This window comes from Triticum dicoccoides, chromosome 3B, assembly GCF_002162155.2.
Source record: "Triticum dicoccoides isolate Atlit2015 ecotype Zavitan chromosome 3B, WEW_v2.0, whole genome shotgun sequence".
Lineage (NCBI taxonomy): Eukaryota > Viridiplantae > Streptophyta > Magnoliopsida > Poales > Poaceae > Triticum > Triticum dicoccoides.
The window spans coordinates 19,090,359-19,117,534 of NC_041385.1; the positions used below are offsets into that span (position 1 = coordinate 19,090,359).

The 27,176-nt window shown below is 44.8% G+C and overlaps 1 pseudogene; it reads left to right on the forward strand.

Moving 5' to 3' along the window:
- Positions 1-1,014: 1,014 nt before the first annotated feature.
- Positions 1,015-2,569, forward strand: LOC119280555 (annotated as a pseudogene).
- Positions 2,570-27,176: the final 24,607 nt, after the last annotated feature.

Consider the following 27,176-nt stretch of genomic DNA (forward strand, 5'->3'; position numbering starts at 1 on the left):
TTATCAAGGGAACCAATGATCCACTAACGCTCGAAGCATTAGCAGTCAGAGAGGCTTTGGCGCTTGCCGATGATCTTAATAGTCACAGAATACATGTCGCTACTGACTGCAAAGTTGTACTGGACGACATCAAGAACAAAACACCGGCTATCTATGGAGCTATTCTGCATGAAATCATAGACCATAGTTCCACTTTTATTTCATGTACCTTTGTGCATGAGTTTAGGAGCTCGAATTTCGAGGCTCACAATCTAGCGAAGCATAGTTTGAATTTGGGGGTTGGCCGCCATGTGTGGTTAGGCAATCCTGGTAATCTTTCTTTTGTACCTTTGAACATTGGCACAAGTTAAATAAAGCTTCGCGTGATTGTCTCAAAAAAAAAAAAATCTCTGCCCCTCTCCGGTGCTCTCCTCCGGCTCAGAGCAGAGCCCGCTTGGGCCCTGTCGCCTCCGAGGAGCAGCCAGGAGTCGGCGTCGCCGGCGAGAAGTTGGCCTCATCGCCAACGGTGACCTCGGGCTCCTGTCGGCGGTTATTCAAGGTAAATTTCTTACCTTTGGACTGCTTCTTCTTGACATTATCTCCAGTTGCATGTAGTAACTGGTCCTCTACTGAATTGATCCAGAAATAAATTAACACAAAGCAGCCTAGCTATTTCTCAACCAAAACAGAAAACAAAAATAAAGACATGAACAAATTACAGCAATTCAGGATGATTAGATTTAGCACATCTCTAATGCGTGCTCCAGTCCGGAGTGTCGCCTTTCCGTTACCAGTCTGGCAGAAACACATGAAGCATTTTTGTACACCAGTATAACTTGAGTGGCTCTTATTACCAGTATATGTTGTGGAACAGGGAAGCAGATTTCTGAGGCTGTTTGTGTTGACCAATACTCTCTCCGTTCCAAAATTAGTACAAAGTTAGTATAAAGTTGGGTCATCTATTTTGAAACGGAGGGAGTAGGTGTGAAGCTCTGTTGCACGTTTAATTGTAACATCGAGTGAGTTTTGGTGGCGATGAACGGTGGCACTTCTAGCAAGAGACGAGTAGAAGCCCCGGCAGAGGGACAGAGCAGCGGCATCGGCAAGAGGCAGAATATCAGCATGGGGATGGACACCCTCGACTGCCCCGTCTGCTTTCATACGCTCGGACCTCCTATATACCAGGTACTTACATGTGCTTACCTGTCTCTCAAAGTTCAGACGAAATTAAAAAGTAACCATTGGATATAATGATAGTACTCCTACTTGCTAAAAACAAGTGTCTTGTAACAGCATGGAACGGAGTAGATATGGTTGCTGAAATTTTGTTTCCGTAGAGAATTAGGACACTAGTATTTTGGTCGAGACCGAAACTGCTAGCACTAATCTACACTGTTTATTAGTCTACAGCTGTTCCCTAGTAGTAGGATATTAATCAGGGGCGCACCCCGCACACACAATGCTACTTGCTAAAAACAGTTTTATTGAGACAACATGGATCGGAATAACCATGGTCGCTGAAATTTCGTTTTCGTAGAGAATTAATCAGGACACTAACATTTTGATCTGAGACTGAAACTGTTTGCAACTCTGTACACCGTTTTCTAGTCCACAGCTCTTCCCTAGTAGGCTATGGATCAGGGGTGGATGATATATATACCTCTCTAATAGCATTATGTTTGGTTTGCCCCCCTTTGGAGTTGTATGTCGGTCATACTATAAGTTACAACTTCAAATTTACAGACTCATGGTATAGTTGCGTAATTTTGTGTGGTACTGACTTATCATGTTGCTATTGTAGTAGAGTACTCAACAGTTCAACTCTGATTTCTGTTAAAAAGTTTTTCTCGCATGAGGATCCGGCTAATTCTTCCTTTTCCACAGTGTTCTGTGGGGCATTTCATATGCTCGTCTTGCCTTCCGAAGCTCGTGCGCAACAAGTGTCACTTATGCTCTGCCGAAACTACCTTCAAGCGCGGGTGCTGGGATGGAACGTCTGATGGAATCAGTCATGGTTCTTTGCTCCAATGCCAATTATGGATGCACCCAGAAGCTCACTTACTACCAGAAAGAAGAGCACGAGAAGGCATGCCCGCGCGCCCCATGTTTCTGCCCGGCGTCCAGCTGCAGCTTTGCTGGGGCAATAGACGCCCTCCTTGAACATTCCGCCTCTGAGCACAAGTGGCCGTGTACAACCATCAAGTACTCCGAAGATGTTGAGCTCTGCCTAGAACCAGGTCTACATTTTCTTCGTACCAAAGACAGAGAAATTTTCCTGCTCAACGTGGCACTAGAGCCGTACGGGCATGCCATCTCTGTCGTCTGCATCCAACCTAAAGCTATAAACTCCAAGTTCAAGTGTAGGATGTCCTATGGTTCCTTTTTGAACGACTATTACCAGAGATCAGTTTACGAGATACGAAGCTCATCGTTATTTGATGGGCTACCAAAGGGATACAACTTAATTCTGCCCAAGGATGAGATAACTGATGATGGAAAGGGTACCTTGCTTACGTTCTCCATTGATGATCCTAATCCTAAAGTAAAGGTGCGTGAACCCATACGTCTGAAACCAGTACGCGGTGTATGATTGAAGTGGTAAAGTTGAGCGCCCTCCGTTCCTAAATATAAGTCTTTTTAGAGATCCCAATTGGGACTACGTAAGGAGCAAAATGAGTGAATGTACACTCTAAAATATGTCTATATAGATCTATATGTAGTTCTTATTGAAATCTCTAAGACGACTTATATTTAGGAACGAAGGAAGTATATGCTAAGAGGCTTTATGATCTCAGACTCTGTTTCGTAGTTGTTTCGATGAAGTGCACTCTGTTTAGGTTTTCCAGTTCATGTAAGGAATGTTTTACTGATTTGGGAGGCGCCGGATCAAATGTTTGATGCTATGAAAATTGTGACACCGCCGTGAAGTTGTGTCTGAAGTACTAAATGATCATTTGGTTCTGCTGACTGATGCAATATTTATTCTTCGCTGCTTTTAAATCGTGTCATGGACCAAAACTGCTCAGGGTTTCAAATGCTCTTTGTAACAAGTGAAAGGGGTTACGTTGATCATGTAAGTGTACCTAGCCATAGATTTCAAATGCTCTTTGTTGGATACGCTGTCATCTTTTTGGTTGGTGTTGAAAGATAAAACTTGTCAATTTTGCGAACCAAATTTTAGGTTAAGTTCATAGAAACATAAAACATAAACACAATTTGATTGGAATATTTTAATAACTTTCTAACAGATTCTTCGCCTGAAATAGCAAAAAGGCTCAAATTAAGAAAAGAAAAAAACAATAATATCCAAAATGGAGCCTGCTTTCTTCAGCATGTACTCCGAGGTCTGGTCAGCAGTCCCCTCTTACTTGAGAAATTTGGATATTTGACGCTGAACATCTGGCTTTGCAACATTGCCACTATTAAGACAGACTAAGAAAAATTACCACCCAGACCCAGCTGGTGAACACCTTGATTAACATGCCATTTTCCCTCTTTTACCGATTTCCTTGTCCTTTTTTTCCATTCCATTTACAGACACCGAAAAGGACCAAACTGCCTATAAGGCTACCTAGTTATTTGTCGATTTCGACCAAGCCGCACATCCGCTCGACGTCGTTTGAGAAGGAACTGCTGTTGGTCGGCAGGAGTTCCTCTGAACTACTGGCTGACGCACGGACACTGTGGTGCTATGCGGTAGCTATTTCTCTACACAGATGCATTTTTGGAGAGTGAAAGAGCATGTACACGTGCTCTTTTAGTAGAGAAATATAATTGTGTTGGATTCGTATCATAGCACCACAAAAGAGCTTTCTACCGGTTCCGCTACCTAGCGGCGAGGAACCAGCCATCGTTCGCCTTTTTGGCGACTTGCATTCAAAGAGCTTCCGCTAGCTCAACCATGCAAGCATTGCTCTTCTGCCCAAGAAAGATGAGGCTGAGGTGAGGAGATTTTGGACTACCACCCTATAAGTCTCATACACACCACTATGAAAATCATTGCCAAAGTGCGTTCCAGTCTGCTAGCTCCTTTCATGAAAAACATCGCTTCCAATGCCCAAAGTGCATTCATAAAGAAGAGAAGTATCCACGTTAACATCATGTACATCAGAAACTTTGCCTGTTGCCTCCATGAAAATAAAAGGTAACCCTGCTTTTCATGCTGGACATTTGCAAGGCTTTTGATTCAATTAGATGGGACTACAAGCTTTGGACGATGCTCTCGTTCTTCAAGGAAAAAAGCTCCTCGCAGTGCGGCATCCGGCGGCGCTGTGGGGGAAGGAGCGCGATGCCAACGGCCTCACTGTCGATCTGGGACAAGATGTGTGCGGCAACAATGGCATGGCCCCTCTTGTGTGGGGAGGAGGGGTGGTGGCAAAGAGGAAAGAGGGAATGGTGCTTGCGGGAGGTGGAAGACGCGTAAGGGAATAAGGTAAAACAGGACGTGGGTGGTAGGGTGGGCCTTAAGCCGGTCACCCAGCGTAAATTGTTTACTTATGTTTTATTGCTCCATAAGATTGCATGGACACACTAGTATAAATAGGGCCTATTGTCCCGGTTCATAAGGGCCTTTAGTCCCGGTTCTGGAACCGGGAGTAAAGGGTCGTTACTAAAGCCTCCCCCTTTAGTCCCGGTTCTTACACGAACCGGGACTAAAGGTCGTCCACGTGGCCGCTGCCTGGAGGTCCACCTTTAGTCCCGGTTGGTAGCACCAACCGGTACTAAAGGAAATTTTATGATTTTTTTTGAAAATTTTCTTTTTTAATTTATTTATTTATTTTTTATTTTTTTTTTCAAATTTCTGAATTATTTTAACCTCTAATCTCTAATCACCCTCATCACTGCTCAATTTAACCTCTAATCTCTAATCACCCCTCATCATTCCAAATCATCTAACTTCCCGGACGGTCACCCATCTCACTACTTCAGCCTGAGCACGCTTAACTTCCGAGTTCTATTCTCCCTCGTTTCCAAGTCTGCATTTGTTGTTTTCCTAACAATAGTAAGATGTCAATCCTACTAACCCTCATGAATTTAGCTTGAGCATGAAGTCACACATTTCACTGTTTCAGTTTGAAATTATTGTTCTAGAAAAATAATAATTATTTAGTAACACTAATATTTCTTGAATAAGTAGCTTGACCACAAATTGACCATAGTTTGACCACAATTTGACAACAGTTTGACCAGATTTGACCAAAATTCAAAAACACTGAAATAATTATTTAGTAACACTAATATTTCTTGAATAAGTAGTTTGACAATTGTTTGACCACAGTTTGACCCCAAAATTCAAAAAAATTGAAATAATTATTTAATAACACTAATATTCTTGAATAATTATTTAGTAACACTAATACTTCTTGAATAAGTAGTTTGACCATAGTTTGACCAGATTTAACAAAAATAAAAAAAAATAGAAAAACTGAAATTTGAGCATAACTTTTTTTTCCTTTTAGAATTTGAGGATTCTAAAAATTTGCAAACAGAGAATGTCATGGGAATGGAGATCTGCCGCGCCGGCATTAGACTAGTCAATTAGTTGAAGTATGTTCTAAATTATACCTCCAGAGTCGGACGAGCTCCACTTTTAGTTGAAGTATGTCAGAAATGTATTGAATTTCGTCCTGTTTATATGAAATCCGTTGTGTTTGCATTAATTCCGTCCGGTTAGTTCAAACAGTGGTTGAAATGTATGCGGGTTCTGTTGGATGGACAGCTCCCGCATCAGTATCCTTGGACGGGTCTCCTCTGTTCCTGGACAGATGCCGGAGCAAATTTCTCGGTTAGCACCTGAAATGCCCTCATCGCTCAAGCCATTCCACATGGCAGGTTGTCCAAATCTAAGAAACATGTTACAATTCCAATAACTATCCTTAATTAGATACAACACTTTGCGACATTGCAGACACGCCTTAATTAGATATACAGTTGTAGCCATCAAACAATCAGAGTCCACGTGCGGTGCTGGGCGCTGAATCGATCAAAGTATAGATCGATTTTCTGGTAGTAATTGTATACGTGGGTGTCCAGTTCCGGCTACAAGTCCTAGCACTACACGTCCATGTACGTCCAGGGAAGGATCGATTGTTAGCCAGAAGCTAGTTGCAGATCGATGGTTAGCAAGAAGCTACAAGTGCTTCCCTTCATCGTCGTTTGTCGTCCCGTCGCCAGTCGCCGGAAGTACTACGGCAGCTCGACGCCGGGCGTCGGCAAACATGACAGACCAGATTTGACCAAAATCCAAAAAAACTGAAATAATTATTTAGTAACACTAATATTCTTGAATAATTATTTAGTAACACTAATACTTTTTGAAGAAGTACTTTGACCATAGTTTGACCAGATTTAATAAAAAATAAAAAAATTCAAAAAAAAATTGAAATTTGAGCATAACTTCTTTTCCTTTTAGAATTTGAGGATTCTAAAAATTTACAAACAGGGATGTATTAGGAATGGAGATCTGCCGCGCCGGCATTAGACTAGTCGATTAGTTGAAGTATGTTCAAAATTATACCTCCAGAGTCGGACGAGCTCCGCTTTTAGTTGGAGTATGTCGGAAATGTAATGAATTTCGTCCTCTTTATATGAAATCCGTTGTGTTTGCATTAATTCCGTCCGGTTAGTTCAAACAGTGGTTGAAATTTATGCGGGTTCTGTTGGATGGACAGCTCCCGCATCAGTATCCTTGGACGGGTCTCCTCTGTTCGTGGACAGATGCCTGAGCAAATTTGTCGGTGAGCACCTGAGATGCCCTCATCGCTCGAGCCATGCCACATGGCAGACTGTCCAAATCTAAGAAACCCGTTACAAATCTAATAACTATTCTTAATTAGATACAACACTTAGCGACATTGCAGACACGCCTTAATTAGATATACAGTTGTAGCCATCAAACAATCAGAGTCCGCGTGCGGTGCTGGGCGCTGAATCAATCAAAGTATAGATTGATCGGCTATTGTAATTGTATACGTGTGTGTCCTGTTACGGCTACAAGTCCTAGCACTACACGTCCACGTACGTCCAGGAAAGGACTGATTGTTAGCCAGAAGCTAGTTGCGGATCGATTGTTAGCAATAAGCTACAAGTGCTTCCCTTCATCGTCGTTCGTCGTCCCGTCGGCAGTCGCCGGAAATACTACGGCAGCTCGACGCCGGGCGTCGGCAAACATGACAGACCAGATTTGACCAAAATTCAAAAAAACTGAAATAATTATTTAGTAACACTAATATTCTTGAATAATTATTTAGTAACACTAATACTTCTTCAATACGTAGTTTGACCATAGTTTGACCAGATTTAACAAAAATTAAAAAAAAACTGAAATTTGAGCATAACTTTTTTTTTACTTTTAGAATTTGAGGATTCTAAAAGTTTGCAAACAGGGAATGTCATGAGAATGGAGATCTGTCGCGCCGGCATTAGACTAGTCGATTAGTTGAAGTACGTTCAAAATTATACCTCCAGAGTCGGACGAGCTCCGCTTTTAGTTGACCTATGTCGGAAATGTAATGAATTTTGTCCTCTTTATATGAAATCCGTTGTGTTTGCATTAATTCCATCCGGTTAGTTCAAACAGTGGTTGAAATGTATGCAGGTTCTGTTGGATGGACAGCTCCCGCATCAGTATCCTTGGACGGGTCTCCTCTGTTCGTGGACAGATGCCGAAGCAAATTTGTTGGTTAGCACCTGAGATGCCCTCATCGCTCGAGCCATGCCACATGGCGGACTGTCCAAATCTAAGAAACCTGTTACAATTTCAATAACTATTCTTAATTAGATACAAGACTTTGCGACATTGCAGACACGCCTTAATTACATATACAGTTGTAGCCATCAAATAATCAGAGTCCGCATGCGGTGCTGGGCGCTGAATCGATCAAAGTATAGATCGATCGGCTGGTAGTAATTGTATACGTGGGTGTCCTGTTCCGGCTACAAGTCCTAGCACTACACGTCCACGTACGTCCATGGAAGGATCGATTGTTAGCCAGGAGCTAGTTGCGGATCGATTGTTAGCAACAAGCTACAAGTGCTTCCCTTCATCGTCGTTCGTCGTCCCGTCGCCAGTCGCAGGAAGTACTACGGCAGCTCGACGCCGGGCGTCGGCAAATATGACAGACCAGATTTGACCAAAATTCAAAAAAATTGAAATAATTATTTAGTAACACTAATATTCTTGAATAATTATTTAGTAACACTAATACTTCTTGAATAAGTAGTTTGATCATAGTTTGAGCAGATTTAATGAAAATAAAAAAAAAACTGAAATTTGAGCATAACTTTTTTTCCTTTAGAATTTGAGGATTCTAAAAGTTTGCAAACAGGGAATGTCATGGGAATGGAGATCTGCCGCGCCGGCATTAGACTAGTCGATTAGTTGAAGTATGTTCAAAATTAGACCTCTAGAGTCGGACGAGCTCTGCTTTTAGTTGAAGTATGTCGGAAATGTAATGAATTTCGTCCTCTTTATATGAAATCCGTTGTGTTTGCATTAATTCCGTCCGGTTAGTTCAAACAGTGGTTGAAATGTATGCGGGTTCTGTTGGATGGATAGCTCCCGCATCAGTATCCTTGGACAGGTCCCCCTCTGTTCGTGGACAGATGCCGGAGCAAATTTGTCGGTTAGCACATGAGATGCCCTCATCGCTCGAGCCATGCCACATGGCAGGCTGTCCAAATCTAAGAAACCTGTTACAATTCCAATAACTATTCTTAATTAGATACAACACTTTGCGACATTGCAGACACGCCTTAATTAGATATACAGTTGTAGCCATCAAACAATCAGAGTCCGCGTGCGGTGCTGGGCGCTGAATCGATCAAAGTATAGATCGATCAGCTGGTAGTAATTGTATACGTGTGTGTCCTGTTCCGGCTATAAGTCCTAGCACTACACGTCCACGTACGTCCAGGGAAGGATCGATTGTTAGCCAGAAGCTAGTTGCGGATCGATTGTTAGCAAGAAGCTACAAGTGCTTCCCTTCAACATTGTTCGCCGTCCCGTTGCCAGTCGCTGGAAGTACTAGGGCAGCTCGACGCCGGGCGTCGGCAAACATGATAGAACAGATTTGACCAAAATTCAAAAAAACTGAAATAATTATTTAGTAACACTAATATTCTTGAATAATTATTTAGGAACACTAATACTTCTTGAAGAAGTACTTTGACCATAGTTTGACCAGCTATAAAAAAAATAAAAAAATTCAAAAAAATTTGAAATTTGAGCATAACTTTTTTTCCTTTTAGAATATGAGGATTCTAAAAATTTGCAAACAGGGATGTCATGGGAATGGAGATCTGCCGCGCCGGTATTAGACTAGTCGATTAGTTGAAGTATGTTCAAAATTATACCTCCTGAGTCGGACGAGCTCCGCTTTTAGTTGAAGTATGTCGGAAATGTAATGAATTTCGTCCTCTTTATATGAAATCCGTTGTGTTTGCATTAATTCCGTCCGGTTAGTTCAAACAGTGGTTGAAATGTATGCGGGTTCTGTTGGATGGACAGCTCCCGCATCAGTATCCTTGGACGGCTCTCCTCTGTTCGTGGACAGATACCGGAGCAAATTTATCGGTTAGCACCTAAATGCCCTCATCGCTCGAGCCATGCCACGTGACAGGCTATCCAAATCTAAGAAACCTGTTACAATTCCAATTACTATCCTTAATTAGATACAATACTTTGCGACATTGCAGACACGCCTTAATTAGATATACAGTTATAGCCATCAAACAATCAGAGTCCGCGTGCGGTGCTGCGCGCTGAATCGATCAAAGTATAGATCGATCGGCTGGTAGTAATTGTATGTGTGCGTGTCCTGTTCCGGCTACAAGTCCTAGCACTACACGTCCACGTACGTCCAGGGAAGGATCGATTGTTAGGCAGAAGCTAGTTGCGGATCGATTGTTAGCAAGAAGCTACAAGTGCTTTCCTTCATCATCGTTCGTCGTCCCGTCGCCAGTCGCCGGAAGTACTACGGCAGCTCGACGCCGGGCGTCAGCAAACATGACAGACCAGATTTGACCAAAATTCAAAAAAACTGAAATAATTATTTAGTAACACTAATATTCTTGAATAATTATTTAGTACCACTAATAGTTCTTTAATAAGTAGTTTGACCATAGTTTGACCAGATATAACAAAAATTAAAAAAATAAAAAAAAATGAAATTTGAGCATAACTTTTTTTCCTTTTAGAATTTGAGGATTCTAAAAATTTGCAAACAAAGAATGTCATGGGAATGGAGATCTGCCGCACCGGCATTAGACTAGTCGATTAGTTGAAGTATGTTCAAAATTATACCTCCAGAGTCGGACGAGCTCCGCTTTTAGTTGAAGTATGTCGGAAATGTAATGAATTTTGTCCTCTCTATATGAAATCCGTTGTGTTTGCATTAATTCCGTCCGGTTAGTTCAAACAGTGGTTGAAATGTATGCGGGTTCTGTTGGAAGGACAGCTCCCGCATCAGTATCCTTGGACGGGTCTCCTCTGTTCGTGGACAGATGCCGGAGCAAATTTGTCGGTTAGCACCTGAGATGCCCTCATCGCTCGAGCCATGCCACATGGCAGGCTGTCCAAATCTAAGAAACCTGTTACAATTCCAATAACTATCCTTAATTACATACAACACTTTGCGACATTGCAGACACGCCTTAATTAGATATAGAGGTGTACCATCAAACAATCAGAGTCCGCGTGCGGTGCTGGGCGCTGAATCGATCAAAGGATAGATCGATCGGCTGGTAGTAATTGTATACGTGTGTGTCCTGTTTCGGCTACAAGTCCTAACACTACACGTCCACGTACGTCCAGGGAAGGATCGATTGTTAGCCAGAAGCTAGTTGCGGATCGATTGTTAGCAAGAAGCTACAAGTGCTTCCCTTCATCGTCGTTCGTCGTCCCGACGCCAGTCGCCGGAAGTACTACGGCAGCTCGACGCCGGGCATCAGCAAACATGAGAGACTAGATTTGACCAAAATTCAAAAAAACTGAAATAATTATTTAGTAACACTAATATTCTTGAATAATTATTTAGTAACAATAATACTTCTTGAATAAGTAGTTTGACCATAGTTTGACCAGATTTTACAAAAAATAAAAAAATTTCAAAAAAAATGAAATTTGAGCATAACTTTTTTTTTCCTTTTAGAATTTGAGGATTCTAAAAATTTGCAAACAAAAAATGTCATGGGAATGGAGATCTGCCGCGCCATCATTAGACTAGTCGATTAGTTGAAGTATGTTCAAAATTATACCTCCTGAGTCGGACCAGCTCCGCTTTTAGTTGAAGTATGTCGGAAATGTAATGAATTTCGTCCTGTTTATATGAAATCCATTGTGTTTGCATTAATTCCATCCGCTTAGTTCAAACAGTGGTTGAAATATATGCGGGTTCTGTTGGATGGACAACTCCCGCATCAGTATCCTTGGACGGGTCTCCTCTGTTCGTGGACAGATGCCGAAGCAAATTTGTCGGTTAGCACCTGAGATGCCCTCATCGCTCGAGCCATGCCACATGGCAGGCTGTCCAAATCTAAGAAACCTGTTACAATTTCAATAACTATCCTTAATTAGATACAACACTTTGCGACATTGCAGACACGCCTTAATAAGATATACAGTTGTAGCCATCAAACAATCAGAGTTCGCGTGCGGTGCTGGGCGCTGAATCGATCAAAGTATAGATCGATCGGCTGGTAGTAATTGTATACGTGCGTGTCCTGTTCCGGCTACAAGGCCTAGCACTACACGTCCACGTACGTCCAAGGAAGGATCAATTGTTAGCCAGAAGATAGTTGCGGATCAATTGTTAACAAGAAGCTACAAGTGCTTCCCTTCATCGTCGTTCGTCGTCCCGTCACCAGTCGCCGGAAGTACTACGGTAGCTCGACGCCGGGCGTCGGCAAACATGACAGACCAGATTTGACCAAAATTCAAAAAAACTGAAATAATTATTTAGTAACACTAATATTCTTGAATAATTATTTGGTAACACTAATAGTTCTTGAATAAGTAGTTTGACCATAGTTTGACCAGATTTAAAAATAATAAAAAAAATTCAAAAAAATTGAAATTTGAGCATAACTTTTTTTCTTTTAGAATTTGAGGATTCTAAAAATTTGCAAACAGGGATGTCATGGGAATGGAGATCTGCCGCGCCGGCATTAGACTAGTCGATTAGTTGAAGTATGTTTAAAATTATACCTCCTGAGTCGGACGAGCTTCGCTTTTAGTTGAAGTATGTCGGAAATGTAATGAATTTCGTCCTCTCTATATGAAATCCGTTGTGTTTGCATTAATTCCGTCCGGTTAGTTCAAACAGTGGTTGAAATGTATGCGGGTTCTGTTGGATGGACAGCTCCCGCATCAGTATCCTTGGACGGGTCTCCTCTGTTCGTGGACAGATGCCGAAGCAAATTTGTCGGTTAGCACCTGAGATGCCCTCATCGCTCGAGCCATGCCACATGACAGGCTGTCCAAATCTAAGAAACCTGTTACAATTCCAATAACTATCCTTAATTAGATACAACACTATGCGACATTGCAGACACGCCTTAATTAGATATACAGTTGTAGCCATCAAACAATCAGAGTCCGCGTGCGGTGCTGGGCGCTGAATCGATCAAAGTATAGATCGATCGACTGGTAGTAATTGTATACGTGCGTGTCCTGTTCCGGCTACAACTCCTAGCACTACACGTCCACGTACGTCCAGGGAAGGATCGATTGTTAGCAAGAAGCTAGTTGCGGATCGATTGTTAGTCAGAAGCTACAAGTGCTTCCCTTCATCGTCGTTCGTCGTCCCGTCGCCAGTTGCCGGAAGTACTACGGCAGCTCGACGCCGGGCGTCGGCAAACATGACAGACCAGTTTTGACCAAAATTCAAAAAAACTTAAATAATTATTTAGTAACACTAATATTCTTGAATAATTATTTAGTAACACTAATACTTCTTGAATAAGTAGTTTGACCATAGTTTGACTAGATTTAAAAAAAATTAAAAAAATTAAAAAAAACTGAAATTTGAGCATAATTTTTTTTTCCTTTTAGAATTTGAGGATTCTAAAATTTTGCAAACAAGGAATGTCATGGGAATGGAGATCTGCCGCGCCGGTATTAGACTAGTCGATTAGTTGAAGTATGTTCAAAATTATACCTCCAGAGTCGGACGAGCTCCGCTTTTAGTTGAAGTATGTCGGAAATGTAATGAATTTCGTCCTTTTTATATGAAATCCGTTGTGTTTGCATTAATTCCGTCCGGTTAGTTCAAACAATGGTTGAAATTTATGCGGGTTCTGTTGGATGGACACCTCCCGCATCAGTGTCCTTGGACGGGTCTCCTCTGTTCGTGGACAGATGCCGGAGCAAATTTGTCGGTTAGCACCTGAGATGCCCTCATCGCTCGAGCCATGCCACATGGCAGGCTGTTCAAATATAAGAAACCTGTTACAATTCCAATAACTGTCCTTAATTAGATACAACACTTTGCGACATTGCAGACACGCCTTAATTACATATATACAGTTGTAGCCATCAAACAATTAGAGTCCGCGTGCGGTGCTGGGCGCTGAATCGATCAAAATATAGATCGATCGGTTGGTAGTAATTATATACGTGCGTGTCCTGTTCCGGCTACAAGTCCTAGCACTACACGTCCACGTACGTCCAGGGAAGGATCGATTGTTAGCCAGAAGCTAGTTGCGGATCGATTGTTAGCAAGAAGCTACAAGTGCTTCCCTTCATCGTCGTTCGTCGTCCCGTCGCCAGTCGCCGGAAGTACTACGGCAGCTCGACGCCGGGCGTCGGCAAACATGATAGACCAGATTTGACCAAAATTTAAAAAAACTGAAATAATTATTTAGTAACACTAATATTCTTGAATAATTATTTAGTAACACTAATACTTCTTGAATAAGTAGTTTGACCATAGTTTGACCAGATTTAACAAAAATAAAAAAACAAAAAAAAACTGAAATTTGAGCATAATTTTTTTTCCTTTTAGAATTTGAGGATTCTAAAAGTTTGCAAACGGGGAATGTCATGGGAATGGAGATCTGCCGCGCCGGCATTAGACTAGTCGATTAGTTGAAGTATGTTCAAAATTATACCTCCAGAGTCGGACGAGCTCCAATTTTAGTTGAAGTATGTCGGAAATGTAATGAATTTCGTCCTCTTTATATGAAATACGTTGTGTTTGCATTAATTCCGTCCGGTTAGTTCAAACAGTGGTTGAAATGTATGCGGGTTCTGTTGGATGGACAGCTCCCGCATCAGTATCCTTGGACGGGTCTCCTCTATTCGTGGACAGATGCCGGAGCAAATTTATCGGTTAGCACATGAGATGCCCTCATCGCTCGAGCCATGCCACATGGCAGGCTGTGCAAATCTAAGAAACCTGTTACAATTCCAATAACTATCCTTAATTAGATACATCACTTTGCGACATTGCAGACACGCCTTAATTAGATATACAGTTGTAGCCATCAAACAATCAGAGTCCGTGTGCTGTGCTGGGCACTGAATCGATCAAAGTATAGATCGATCGGCTGGTAGTAATTGTATACGTGCGTGTCCTGTTCCGGCTACAACTCCTAGCACTACACGTCCACGTACGTCCAGGGAAGGATCGATTGTTAGGCAGAAGTTAGTTGCGGATCGATTGTTAGCAAGAAGCTACAAGTGCTTCCCTTCATCGTCGTTCATCGTTCCGTCGTGTCACAGCCCTAGAATTTGTTTGTCATTAGTTGCATTAAGGCATTCATGCATCATGTTTAAAATTCATGAAACTTGAAATGGGGATGACAAACCCTAGCACTAAATAAAATGCAATTAGGATCAAAATAAAATATTTTCAATAAACCCAGAATGCCCTTTAGAAAAGTTTATTATTTTTGTTAAAGGTGAAAACCCCTGCCATCAATGATGCACATATTTCTAGGCCATTCTGGATTTTTGAATTAAATCCTATTGTATTTGACCTTGGGCATTTAAATACTATAAATAATTTAAATGTTCAAATAAATGTTGGAAATTGTTAAGGGTCACTGAAATAATTCAGAAAGCACCCATAATTGTTTCTAGGATTTTATAAAATGATTTGATATTTTAAATCAAATCAAAACAAACTACATAAAATAGAAAATAGAATTAAATAGAAATAAGAGAGAGAGAGCAGAAGATCTTACCTGGCGCTCACCTGGTAGCCCACCTGGCCCAGCAGCACGGCCCAGCCCGCCACCGCTACCCCCCCCCCTGTCGTCTTCCTCCCCTCGCACCGAAGCAGCTCGGTGGCGGGCGCCGACGCCGCCCTGGCCACCTCCTGCTTGCCACCGAGGCGCCCCGACGCGTCTAGATGGCGCCACTCACCTCCCTGCCTCTCTCCCTCGCTCTCCCGCGCTCTCACCCCCTTCCCTGGATCTCTCCCTCTCTCGCCCGACCGCTGCCGCCGCCGCCGTCCACTACCACCGCAGCCACCGCCGTCGTTTCGCCCTACTAGAGAGTCCATCGGCTCCGCCTAGTCCCCTGCTACCTCTCCGTTGAGACACGCGTGTCGGATGCCCTGCTGCCTCGCCAGCGACCCGTCTTCTCCACGCACGGCCGCCGGACACCGTCTGTCGATTCGCCGTCTTCGCCGCCTCCCCGAGCTCGCCGTCTGCTCCAACCGACCCCCTGTGAGCTCCTCCACCGTTTCCCCCTCTTCCCCACTTCTTTTGATCGCCGTAGGCATCGCCCCTGGATGCCCGTAGCACGCCGCCGCCCGAGCTCATCGTCGACGTAGCTCCGGTGACCATTTGGTCACCCCGGCGAGCCTAACGCGTTCGCAGCGTTCCGTAGAGCATTCCTAGCGCAAGCCCCCTCCCGTTTGCATGCCGCAGCAGCTAACCCGTGGCCACCCGAACTCCGGCCGCCGCCTTGGAGCTCGCCGTCGTCAGCTCCGGCCTCCCCACGACCCAGCAACCGCACCGTTTGACGCGCGGGAGCAAGGGCTCTCCAACGAGCCGAAGCACGGCCTCGCCCGTACCCTGTAGCGTGTTTCCGACGGCCGCCACCGTCCCGGGCCTCGCCGGCGTCGAGACGCCGGCGGGATTGACCCTACTGACCAGGGGTTTGACCTCCCCTGGGTCCATGACAGGTGGACCCCCGCCATCAGGTGATTAGCTTAATGCTAATCACCACCTAATCTAACCCCCTGACACTGACATGTGGGCCCTAGTGCCCCTAATCTTTAATTAAACTAAACTAACCCCCCTGTCTAACCTGTGTCACTGACGTGTGGACCCCACACGTCAGGTTTGACCCGAGCCAGCCCAGTTGACTCTGCTGACGTCACAGTGACGTGGTGCTGACGCCATAATTCATTTCTGGATTTATATTATTGAGGAAATTCCAGAAAATTGTAAAAACTTCTAAAAATCATAGAAATTCAACCGTAACTCCAAATTAAATAATTTATATATGAAAAATTATCAGAAAAATTCAAGGAATCCATCTGTACCATTTTCATGCATGTTTGAACAATGTTTGTCCTCTGTTTTGGTCAAAACCAATAAAGGGCATTTGAATAATCACATATGGAGTTTGAATTTGAATCTTGTATTCAAACCAACTTCATTTAATCTGTTGCTAGTTGCATTAGCTCAAAACACATTCATATTGCCATGTCATAGCATGCATCATATTGTGCATTGCATTGATCGTGTTTCTTCTGTGTTTGCCGGTGTTGTTCCCCCTCGATAGACGTTGTACCGATGATGCGATCGTTGACACTGATGAAGACTCAATGTTATCTTCAGAAGTGCCAGGCAAGCAAAACCCCCTTGTTCATTCCGATACAATCCTACTCTCTCGCTCCTGCTCTCTTTTACTGCATTAGGACAACAACGATTCAACTGTTACTTGCTGCGGTAGCTGAACCCCTTTATCCTCTGCATGACCTGTCATTGCCACAGTAAATAGATGAAACCCACTAGCATGAGTAGGAGTTGTTTGAGCCATGTTGTGCCTACTCATTCATGTTTGTTTGTCATGCCTGCTATTGCTTAGAGTTGAGTCAGGTCTGATTCATCGGGGATGAATCAGAGGTGTGTGAACATGTCCTACTGTGTGTGAGCTAAGTGTGTGAACATGATTTGGTAAAAGGTGTCGGTGAGAGGCCATGTAGGAGTACATGGTGGGTTGTCTCATTGAAGCCGTCCTTAGGAACTGAGTTCTGTGTTTGTGAGCCATGATTCAGCTACTACCATGCATTGGGCCCTGAAATATGACCCCGCTCGACTTCTTATTCACCCTAGTCCTCTGTCCAGGAGTTGCAAGTAGTTTCTGGTGTTTGTAGTATGCTGGAGGCCGTGGACAGCGCTGACCATAGGGGTGGGCTGTGATGCGGTAGGCACGTGGCCGGGTATACCGGGCGCCCGTTTGGTGTCACGGAACCCTGTTCACATCGTTTGGGGCTGTGAGCGAAACTCCGGCCGGATCTCCTCATGGATGGAACCCGAATAGGCGATAAACCTGGACTAGAGACTTGAGTGTTTAGGTAGGTCGTGGTCTACACCCACGTTGGCTTTCGCTTGAAGTCTGCTGAGCACATGTCGTGTGCAGACGCTAAGTGGTGGAAACATGTATGAAGAAGTACACCCCTGCAGGGTTAACATCATCTATTCGAATAGCCGTGTCCGCGGTAAAGGACTTCTAGGTTGCTTATATCAGTTCATAGACAAGTGAAAGTGGATACCCTAAAAATACGCAAGATAAGCGTGAGTGCTATGGATGGCGTTCTCGTAGGGAGACGGGAGTGGATCCATAGTGGTGTATTGATATGGTGAATATGTGGACTCGTGTGCGCCACCTCAAAGAGTTACTTTGCAGTCGTAGTTTAGGATAGCCACAGAGTCAAAGCTGGCTTGCTGCAGTTAAACCCCACCATCTCCTTGTTGAAAATGATGCATATGTAGTTAGTTCTGATGTAAGTCTTGCTGGGTACATTTGTACTCACGTTTTCCTATTTTATGTTTTTGCAGAGAGACTTCAGTCTCACTAGTAGTTCCGCGTGGACTTCGACGTTTAGCTTGTTACCTCAGCTACGATCTTGTGCCCTCGGCAGGATCTGGTAGATAGTCAGGCTTCTCAGCCTTTTTCATTTATAGATGTCTGTACTCAGACATGATAGCTTCCGCTTGTGCTTTGACTTGTATGCTCTGAATGTTGGGTCGTGAGCCCCCTGTTTGTAATATCTCGCTCCTCGGAGCCTATTGATAAATACCTGAGTTGTAGAGTCATGTTGTGATGCCATGTTGTATTTGCACATATCGAGCATATTGTGTGCATGATTGAAATGCTTGGTATGTGTGGGATCTGACTATCTAGTTGTTTATCCTTAGTAGCCTCTCTTACCGGGAAATGTCTCCTAGTGTTTCCATTGAGCCATGGTAGCCTGCTACTGCTTCGGAACACTTAGGCTGGCCGGCATGTGTCCTTCTTCATTCCTGTGTCTGTCCCTTCGGGGAAATGTCACGCATTGAGTACCGGAGCCCTGTTAGCCCGCTATAGCCCGGTTTACCGGAGTCCTGCTAGCCCAGTGCTACAGCCCGGACCCACTTGCTGATGACCGACACGTTCGATGCTGGGTCATGGATGCCTGTCCCTGTAAGTCTGTGCCACTTTGGGTTTTCGACTAGTCATGTCAGCCCGGGCTCTTTATCATATGGATGCTAGCGACATCATCATATACGTGAGCCAAAAGGCGCAAATGGTCCCGGGCAAAGGTAAGGCGACACCCATGGGAATACCGTGCGTGAGGCCGCAAAGTGATATGAGGTGTTACAGGCTAGATCGATGTGACATTGAGTCGGGGTCCTGACAGCGTTGGTATCAGAGCTTGACTGCCTGTAGGATTACCAAGCCAAACTGGTCGAAGTTGAGTCTAGAAATTCTTAGTTATATAAGGGAATTGATTGTGGGATGGAACGTAAGGCTCTTTTTACTCCTTATACCTTATGCCCTTCTGATCTGAGTCATCTTATCTCTTCTACGGGGATTAAGAACTAGGCTATCTCTTCTTTCCATCAGGATCACGTGTTACTAATCCGTAGACTTATAAGATTGTTGGATTAAGCCTCAGTTCAGTTTCTACCTCTGTATGTTAATTATTGATCTCGAGACCTTGATATTGTGCTTCTGAGTGGTTATGCCACCATCTTTGTGAATGTCTCAAATCTTTTTTGAGCATTTACAGCCGTTATGCTGTCCAAGTCATCCCAGGTCTCTAAACAGTCTGATGCATTTGCAAATCCTTTCCTTCCGTCTCCGATGTCCCTTTTGGTCGGAATAAGCACACTAATCGGTAGGTTGAGGTACTTTGTTGCCTCAGCGTAGATGTTGGAGCTATTATTATGACCTTAGGTGTTTAGGAAGTCACCTAGCAATTTAGCAATGCTTTTGTATCCCCAGTGTGATGATTCTGGCCATTATTTTTGAAAGCATCCCGTGATGTTATTAGTTAGTAGGCATTCTATTTCTGGGTTTTGAACCCGAGATTCACTCTACTTACTTCATGTTGATAGTGTTTGCTAGTTCCTTTAGGATATTAGTAACCTTTGCGATAGTCCTCGAGGTCCGTGGTATATCGTTCTTCCAAATACCATGAACCATTCTTGGCAGGAGTTCTTTTGAACCAAAAGATCACAATTAGAGTACTCTTGAGGAGTTCTCCATTCATAAATCGTGACTCTGCCAGTTCTACTTTTCTGCATGGGTTATCCGGAAGAAATATGTTGAACTTGGTTCGACATACTAATCTATGCATCCACAACTCAGAAAATTATATGTTCCTTTGAGTTGTTCTCTTTAGTTGCATTCTGACCCTCGTCTATCAATTGATAGTCAAGAGTATGCGTGCGTTCGTTTATTGATGCCTATTACTCTTGTGGTCCGTCAAGCCATTCTATCGCAGAATGACTAGGAGAAACAAACTCCAGTACCTCTTCCATATCCAGGATTGGGTCAAAGAAGTTGTGCTCCACAGAACAAATTGCTAATCCAGCTTTTGTTCTGCTCTACCTTGGAGTATTACCATCTTTTTATCAGGATTTTTATAGGAATTGCACACCATCCTATGAACTCTTGGTACAGTGATACTTCTCTTCATCATTATTCATTCCTCGGTTCCCGTGTTGTTATAACCGGATTGTCGACAAGTGAATCGTGATGTGTGAAATCAATACTCCTAGCAACCTTGTTGCTTGGTAGTTAAATGGTCAATAACCTCATTTTTAACGTGTTGGTTCTTGAATCATTATTCTAAGATTGATCGTGCTACCTTGTCCATCTTCCTGGTGCACATTTCGATTGATGAGTTAGGATTTTGTCAAGTCCTCGCTCATTTGATCATATCGTCTTGCCCTGAAAAGCAAGATTGTTCTCGATCGTAGTAACGTATCGGTGGTTCATGATTTTCCGAATATCTTTGTCACATCCCTAGTATGGTATGACCTAGACTAGCTAGTCATTTGTGCATCATATTTAAATTTCATTTAAATTTGAAATGAGGATTGGTGGAACCCTCAGAATCGTTCTTGAAAATGACCCAAACAAAAATTTCTCCAAAAGGGTCCAAGAAAATGCTCATGTTGCCCTCTGAAAATATTGGACAGAGATAAAAATCAAAACAATATTTTTAGGAGCTCATGGACATTTATTTTGGCCATTTGGATTAATTCGATAAATATTTGCACTGGAAATATATTTCTATATATATGAAATATGGTCCAAAAATTATGCCAATTATAAAAGAGCTCTGGAATAATACCATTAGCCCCTACAAAAATTGGCATAATAAAATAAAATGGTTTAGTATTTTTATTAAACCAAACAAATGTCAGAAAATTAGAAAAGAAAACAGAAAAGGGGAGAGAGACTTACCTGGGCCACTTACCCGATCGGCCCAGTAGCTCGGCCCAGCTGACTGGCCGACGCCAGTCGTCCCCCTCCTCGCGCCAGAGGGACAGGGCGCGTGGTCGCCGCACACCGCGCGCATGCGCGCCACGGCAGCTGCCTGCGTGCCCTCCCCCTCGACGCCCTGGCCTCGCCAGAAGCGCCCAGCACCGCCCCGGATCTCTCCCTCGCTCTCTCGTTCCTCTCCCTCCCCTGCATCTCTCCCTCTCCCCGCGCCCGAAGCGCTGCCGTCGCCGCCGCACGCCGTGGCCATAGCCACCGCCTCCCCCTCGCCTCCCCGTCGTGCCCAGGAGCTCCGCCTCGTCGCCAGCTACCTCCTCGTCGAGCCATGAACCTCCGGACGGCCTCCATCGTCGCCACCGTCCTCGTCTTCAACCTCGGCCGTCCGAGATCGTCTTCGCCGCCCTGCTCTGCTCCGGCCTTCCCCGAGCAAGCCGACCAACCCATCGACCTCCCCGTGAGCCTCTGCTTCGAACCCCTCTCCTCCTCCTCGCAATTACGCCGTCTAGGCCTCAATTCCGCCATGGCCGAAGCTCGCCTCCGCTCGAGCTTGTCGCCGGCGTTGCTCCGGCGACCCTTTGGCCACGCCAGTGCACCTAGCACTCTCGCCGCACCTCGTAGTGCCCCGCTAGCGCTTTAGTTCGCGCATTTGCACGCTGCAGCCGCGCCCCCGAACACAGCCGAACTCCGGCGGCCGCAAAACATGGTCGCCGACGTCGTTCTCGGCCACCCCAGCTCTGGCCGAGGGCACTGCTCGACGCGCCGCATCGCCAGCTCTTCGGAGAGCCTAAACACGCCTCGAACGGAGCCCTGTGGGTGATTCCCGCGGCGTTCCGCCGTCTCGGGCCTCGCCGGCGGCTAAACGCCGGCGAGTTGACCGGGTTTGACCCCCCAGGGTTGCTGACATGTGGGCCCCGGCCCTGACTAATTTTAGTTTAGGATTAGTTTAAATTTAATCAACTCTGTTAATTAACCCTGTCACTGACGTGTGGGTCCCACACATCAGGTTTGACCCGGACCAGCCCAGTTGACTGCTGACGTCATGCTTACTCAATGCTGACGCAATATATAATTTCTGGATTTAAATTAAATCAGGAAATTCCAGAAATTGTTTTAAACTTCAAAAATTCATAACAATTCAACCGTAGCTCAGATTAAAATAATTTATATATGAAAAATTATCAGAAAAATGCAACCTTTCCATCTGTACTAGTTTGATGCATGAAAAACTAACTTATACATGCTGAATATGGGAAAACACATTATGGCATATATAAGAGACCTAATTTAGAGATGCATTTGAACCTTTTGTTCAAATGGACTTCAAACCAAATGTTTACTAGTTTCATTAGCTCAAACAGCATCACATCTACATGCCCTGTTCATGCATCATATTGTTGCATATGATTGTGTATTGATTGCCGGCACCGTTCCTTCTCGATAGGTCCTGCTCCGGAGAGGTTCCAGAGTACCTGTCTGTGAAGCAGTGCCTCCCTTGTTGATTTACCAGGCAAGCAAACCCCCCTTGTTCATTTCGATAAAACCCTACTCTCTCGTTCCTGCTCTCAGTTATTGCATTAGGACAACAACGATTCATCTGCTACTTTGTGCTGCGGTAGTTGAACCCATTCCTCTGCATGACCTGTCATTGCCACAGTAAATAGTTGAAACCCACTAGCATGTGTAGGAGTTGATTGAAGCCATTGTTGTGTTCCTACCATGCTATGCCTGCTATTGCTTAGAGTTGTGTCAGGTCTGGTTCATTGGGAATGAATTGGAGTGTTACGATATGTTCTGATGCTGAGAGTGAAGTGTGTGAACACGATTTGGTAAAGGTAGCGGTGAGAGGCCGTGTAGGAGTACATGGTGGGTTGTCTCACTGGAACCGTCCTTAAGCACTGAGTTCTATGTATGTTGTCCAATGACTCGATACTACCACACATTGGGTTCCGGTAACTCGACCCCTCTCGACTTATTAACCAACTTGGTCTCTGTCCAGGAGTCGCAACTAGTTTCTGGTGTTTGTAGGTAGTGCTATTTTTCTACCAAGTGGCACCCGGCAGGGTGGGCTTGGGACAGACTAGGCACACGTGGCCCGGTGTACCGAGTGGCACCCGGTTGGTGGGCTCGGGAACCCTGTACACATCGTTTGGGGCCGTAAGCGACACCCCGGCCGGATCTCCTTGCGGATGGAACCCGAATAGGCGATAAACCTGGACTAGAGTCTTGTGTGGTTAGTCAGGTCGTGGCCGACACCCTCGCCAGGCTTCCGCTTGAAGGTTGCCGAGATACATGACGTGTACATGGCGATAAGTGGCGAGAGCGTGTGTGAAGAAGTACACCCCTGCAGGGTTAACATGATCTATTCGAATAGCCGGGTCCGCGGTTATGGACTTCTTGGATGCTTACATGGTACATAGACAACTTGAAGTGGATACTATAAAATGCTCAAGACAAGTGTGAGTGCTATGGATGGCCTTCTCGTAGGGAGACGGGGATGAATCCATAGTAGTGTATTATGTGGTGCTTAGTGGACTCGTGTACGTTGTTTCACCTCTAGAGTTTCTGGTAGTCGTAGAATAGGATAGCCACAGAGTCAAAGCTGGCTTGCTGCAACTAAACCCCACATTACCCTCTTGATACTAATGCATGTACGATAGGATCTGATGTAAGTCTTGCTGAGTACCTTTGTACTCATGTTGCTTTATTTATGTTTTTGCAGCTGAGACTTCGGTCTTACTAGTGTTCTCGTGGACTTCGACTAGTAGCTAGTACCTCAGCTACGATCTTGATCGGATGTTGTAGATAGTCAGGCTTTCAGCCTTTTTCATTTATAGATGTCTGTACTCAGACATGTAATGCTTCCGCTTGTTGCTTGATTGCTCTGACTATTGGGTCATGTGACCCCTGTTTGTAATAATGCTGTGATGGCTCTTCTGAGCCTTATTCTATATGATTGTTGAGTTATGCTGTGATGCCATGTTGTACAGCACATACTTGCATGTTATGCGTACGTGTAATGTGTATTGTTATGTGTGGGATCTGACTACCTAGTTGTTTATTCTTAGTAGCCTCTCTTACCGGGAAATGTCTCCTAGATCTTCCACTGAGCCCTGGTAGCTTGCTACTGCTCCGGAACACTTAGGCAGGCCGGCATGTGTCCTTCTTCGATCCTGTGTCTGTCCCTTCGGGGAAATGTCACGCGATGAATACTGGAGTCCTGCTAGCCCGCTACAGCCCGGTTCACCGGAGTCCTGCTAGCCCAGTGCTACAGCCTGGATTCACTCGCTGATGACCGACACGTTCGATGCTGGGTCATGGATGCCTGTCCCTGTAAGTTAGTGCCACTTTGGGTTTACGACTAGCCATGTCAGCCCGGGCTCTTTATCATATGGATGCTAGCGACACCATCATATACGTGTGCCAAAAGGCGCAAACGGTCCCGGGCTAAGGTAAGGCGACACCCGTGGGAATACCGTGCGTGAGGCCGCAAAGTGATATGAGGTGTTACATGCTAGATCGATGTGGCATTGAGTCGGGGTCCTGACAGTCTTTGGTATCATAGCTTGACTGCCTGTAGGTTTACCCAGCCATACTGGTCGAAGTTGAGTCTAGAAATTCTTTAGTTATGTAAGGGAATTGATTGTGGGAAGGAACGTAAGGCTCTTTTACTCCTTTACCTCATGGCCTTCTGATCTGAGTCCTCCTATCTTCCTCCGGGGTTAAGGAACTAGGCTTCTCTTCTGTCTATCAGGATCACGTGTTACTACTCAGTAGTTCCATAAGACTGGTTGATCAGAGTCATACCCCAGTTTCGAGTACTTCCGGTGTAGTCTGTTTAGTACTATCCCAGAATCTTGAGTGGTGATGTTGAGTTGTTGTACTACCCCATTTTTAGTAGGATGTCTCATTCTGAGCATTTTACTGCCGTTATGCTGCCGGAATTTCCCTAGGAGTTCGAGAGATACTAATTCCTTGTCCTACATTCTACATTCTATAGTTAATGTTGATTTCGTCCTTGGTTTCATTTCTCAGGATGTCATCAGCTAAGCGAAGTTCCGTCGCTCGTAGCCAGAACCATGGAGATGGTAGGAATGAGGATCCTCCTGACCAGCCTTCGTTGACAGAGTTTATGTTAGAAATGGAGAGGAACAAGCGTGAGTCCAACCGCTTGTTGGCACGTATCGAGGAGAACACCGCACATCTGTTCGAAGGGTCTGCTACCATTCATGATTTCATTCGCTTGCACCCACCTACCTTTCATCATTCCATCGAGCCACTCGATGCAGATGACTGGCTCCGTAGCATCACTCATAAGCTGCGTTCCGCGAGCGTAGCTGAAGATGACAAGGTCACCTATGCCACATACCACCTGGAAGGTCCTGCTAGTCTTTGGTGGCAGAACTATGAGGCTATGCTTCCAGCTGGCCAGATTCCTACCTGGAAGGATTTCACTGAGGCTTTTCGTGAGCATCACATTCCCCAGGCCCTCCTTGATCGCAAGAGAGAAGAGTTCTGTAGTCTCACCCAGAGTAAGATGGCTGTTGATGCTTATAGCAGAGAGTTCGAGAACCTTGCCCGCTATGCCACAGAAGAAGTGTCCACGGACGCTAAGAAGCAGGCTAGGTTTCGGAAGGGTCTCAACCCCAAGTTGCGTCGCGATCTCCACCTGCATCATTGTGATACATTCCAAGCTCTTGTGAACAAGGCCATCAATGCAGAGACAGCTCAGCTCACTTACGAGGAGTCTCGTAAGCACACCCGTGATTTGGGATCTTCCTCCGGTGCTAGTTCCCAGAAGCACCGGATTTGGGTTCCAAACTCCGCTCTTCCTTCCGGATATACGCCGGGGCCATCCTCTGTGGTGCCTTCCCCAACTCAGTCGTATGTTCCACCCGGGCCTACTGGTAGACCGCTTGTCAGTGCGGGTCCACGTCCAACCTCAGGGACTTGCTTCACATGCGGGAAGCCAGGACACTATGCACGTGACTGCTCTCAAACTAGTTATGCTCCACCCCAGCTCGAGAAGACTGTTGGCTGTGTTAAGCCATCACGCAAGATGATCAGTGTTAAGTCAGTTCCCACTGAACGTGGACGTGTGCATCACGTCTCAGCTAAAGACGCTCATGATGATCCGGATGTCGTTCTTGGTACACTCCTTGTCAATTGTCACCCAGCATCAGTTCTATTCGATACTGGAGCATCTCACTCCTTCATTTCTGAAGGTTATGCTCGTTTGCACGACATGTCATTTTGTGATATGCCAACTCCGCTTGAAATCCAAACCCCAGGGTCTAGATGGCAGACCACCAGAATCAGCCATGGTAATGAAATCCTTGTTAATAGACTTGTATTTCTTGCATCACTTGTAGCCCTCAAGTCCTCAGATATTAACATCATCTTGGGTATGGACTGGATGACAGCTCATCATGCCAAGATTGATTGTTACACCAGTTCTGTTCAGCTTACACACCCATCTGGCAAGATAGTCACCGTCTCCACTAGAGTTGCAAAGCGTCAGCTCTATTCTCTTAATGCCAGCCCTCTTCCAGACCTTGAAGATATTCCGGTAGTCCGTGACTTTCCGGATGTCTTTCCAGAGGAACTGCCAGGTGTTCCACCTGACAGAGATGTAGAGTTCGTCATAGATCTTATCCCAGGAACAGCTCCAATCTCCCGGAGACCTTACAAGATGGCACCCCTAGAATTAGCCGAGCTTAAGAAACAACTCGATGAGTCCTTGCAAAAGGGTTTCATCCGTCCCAGCTCTTCTCCTTGGGCTTGCCCCGTCCTCTTCGTCAAGAAGAAGGATGGTACGGACCGGATGGTTGTAGATTATCGTCCCGTTAATTTGGTCACGATAAAGAACAAGTATCCGCTTCCCAGGATCAACGACCTATATGATCAGCTCGCTGGATCCTCAGTCTTCTCCAAGATGGATTTAAGATTAGGCTACCATCAAATCAAGATCAGAAACGGGGACATTCCCAAGACAGCTTTTGTCACTCGTTATGGCCAGTACGAGTACACCGTCATGTCCTTTGGCCTAACCAACGCCCCAGCCACATTCTCCCGCTTGATGAACTCGATCTTCATGGAGTACTTAGATAAGTTCGTCGTGGTTTACCTCGATGATATTCTTATTTACTCGAAGAACGAGGAAGAGCATGCCGAACATCTTAGACTTGTATTAGAAAAACTCAGAGAGCACCGCCTTTATGCCAAGTTCTCCAAGTGTGAATTTTGG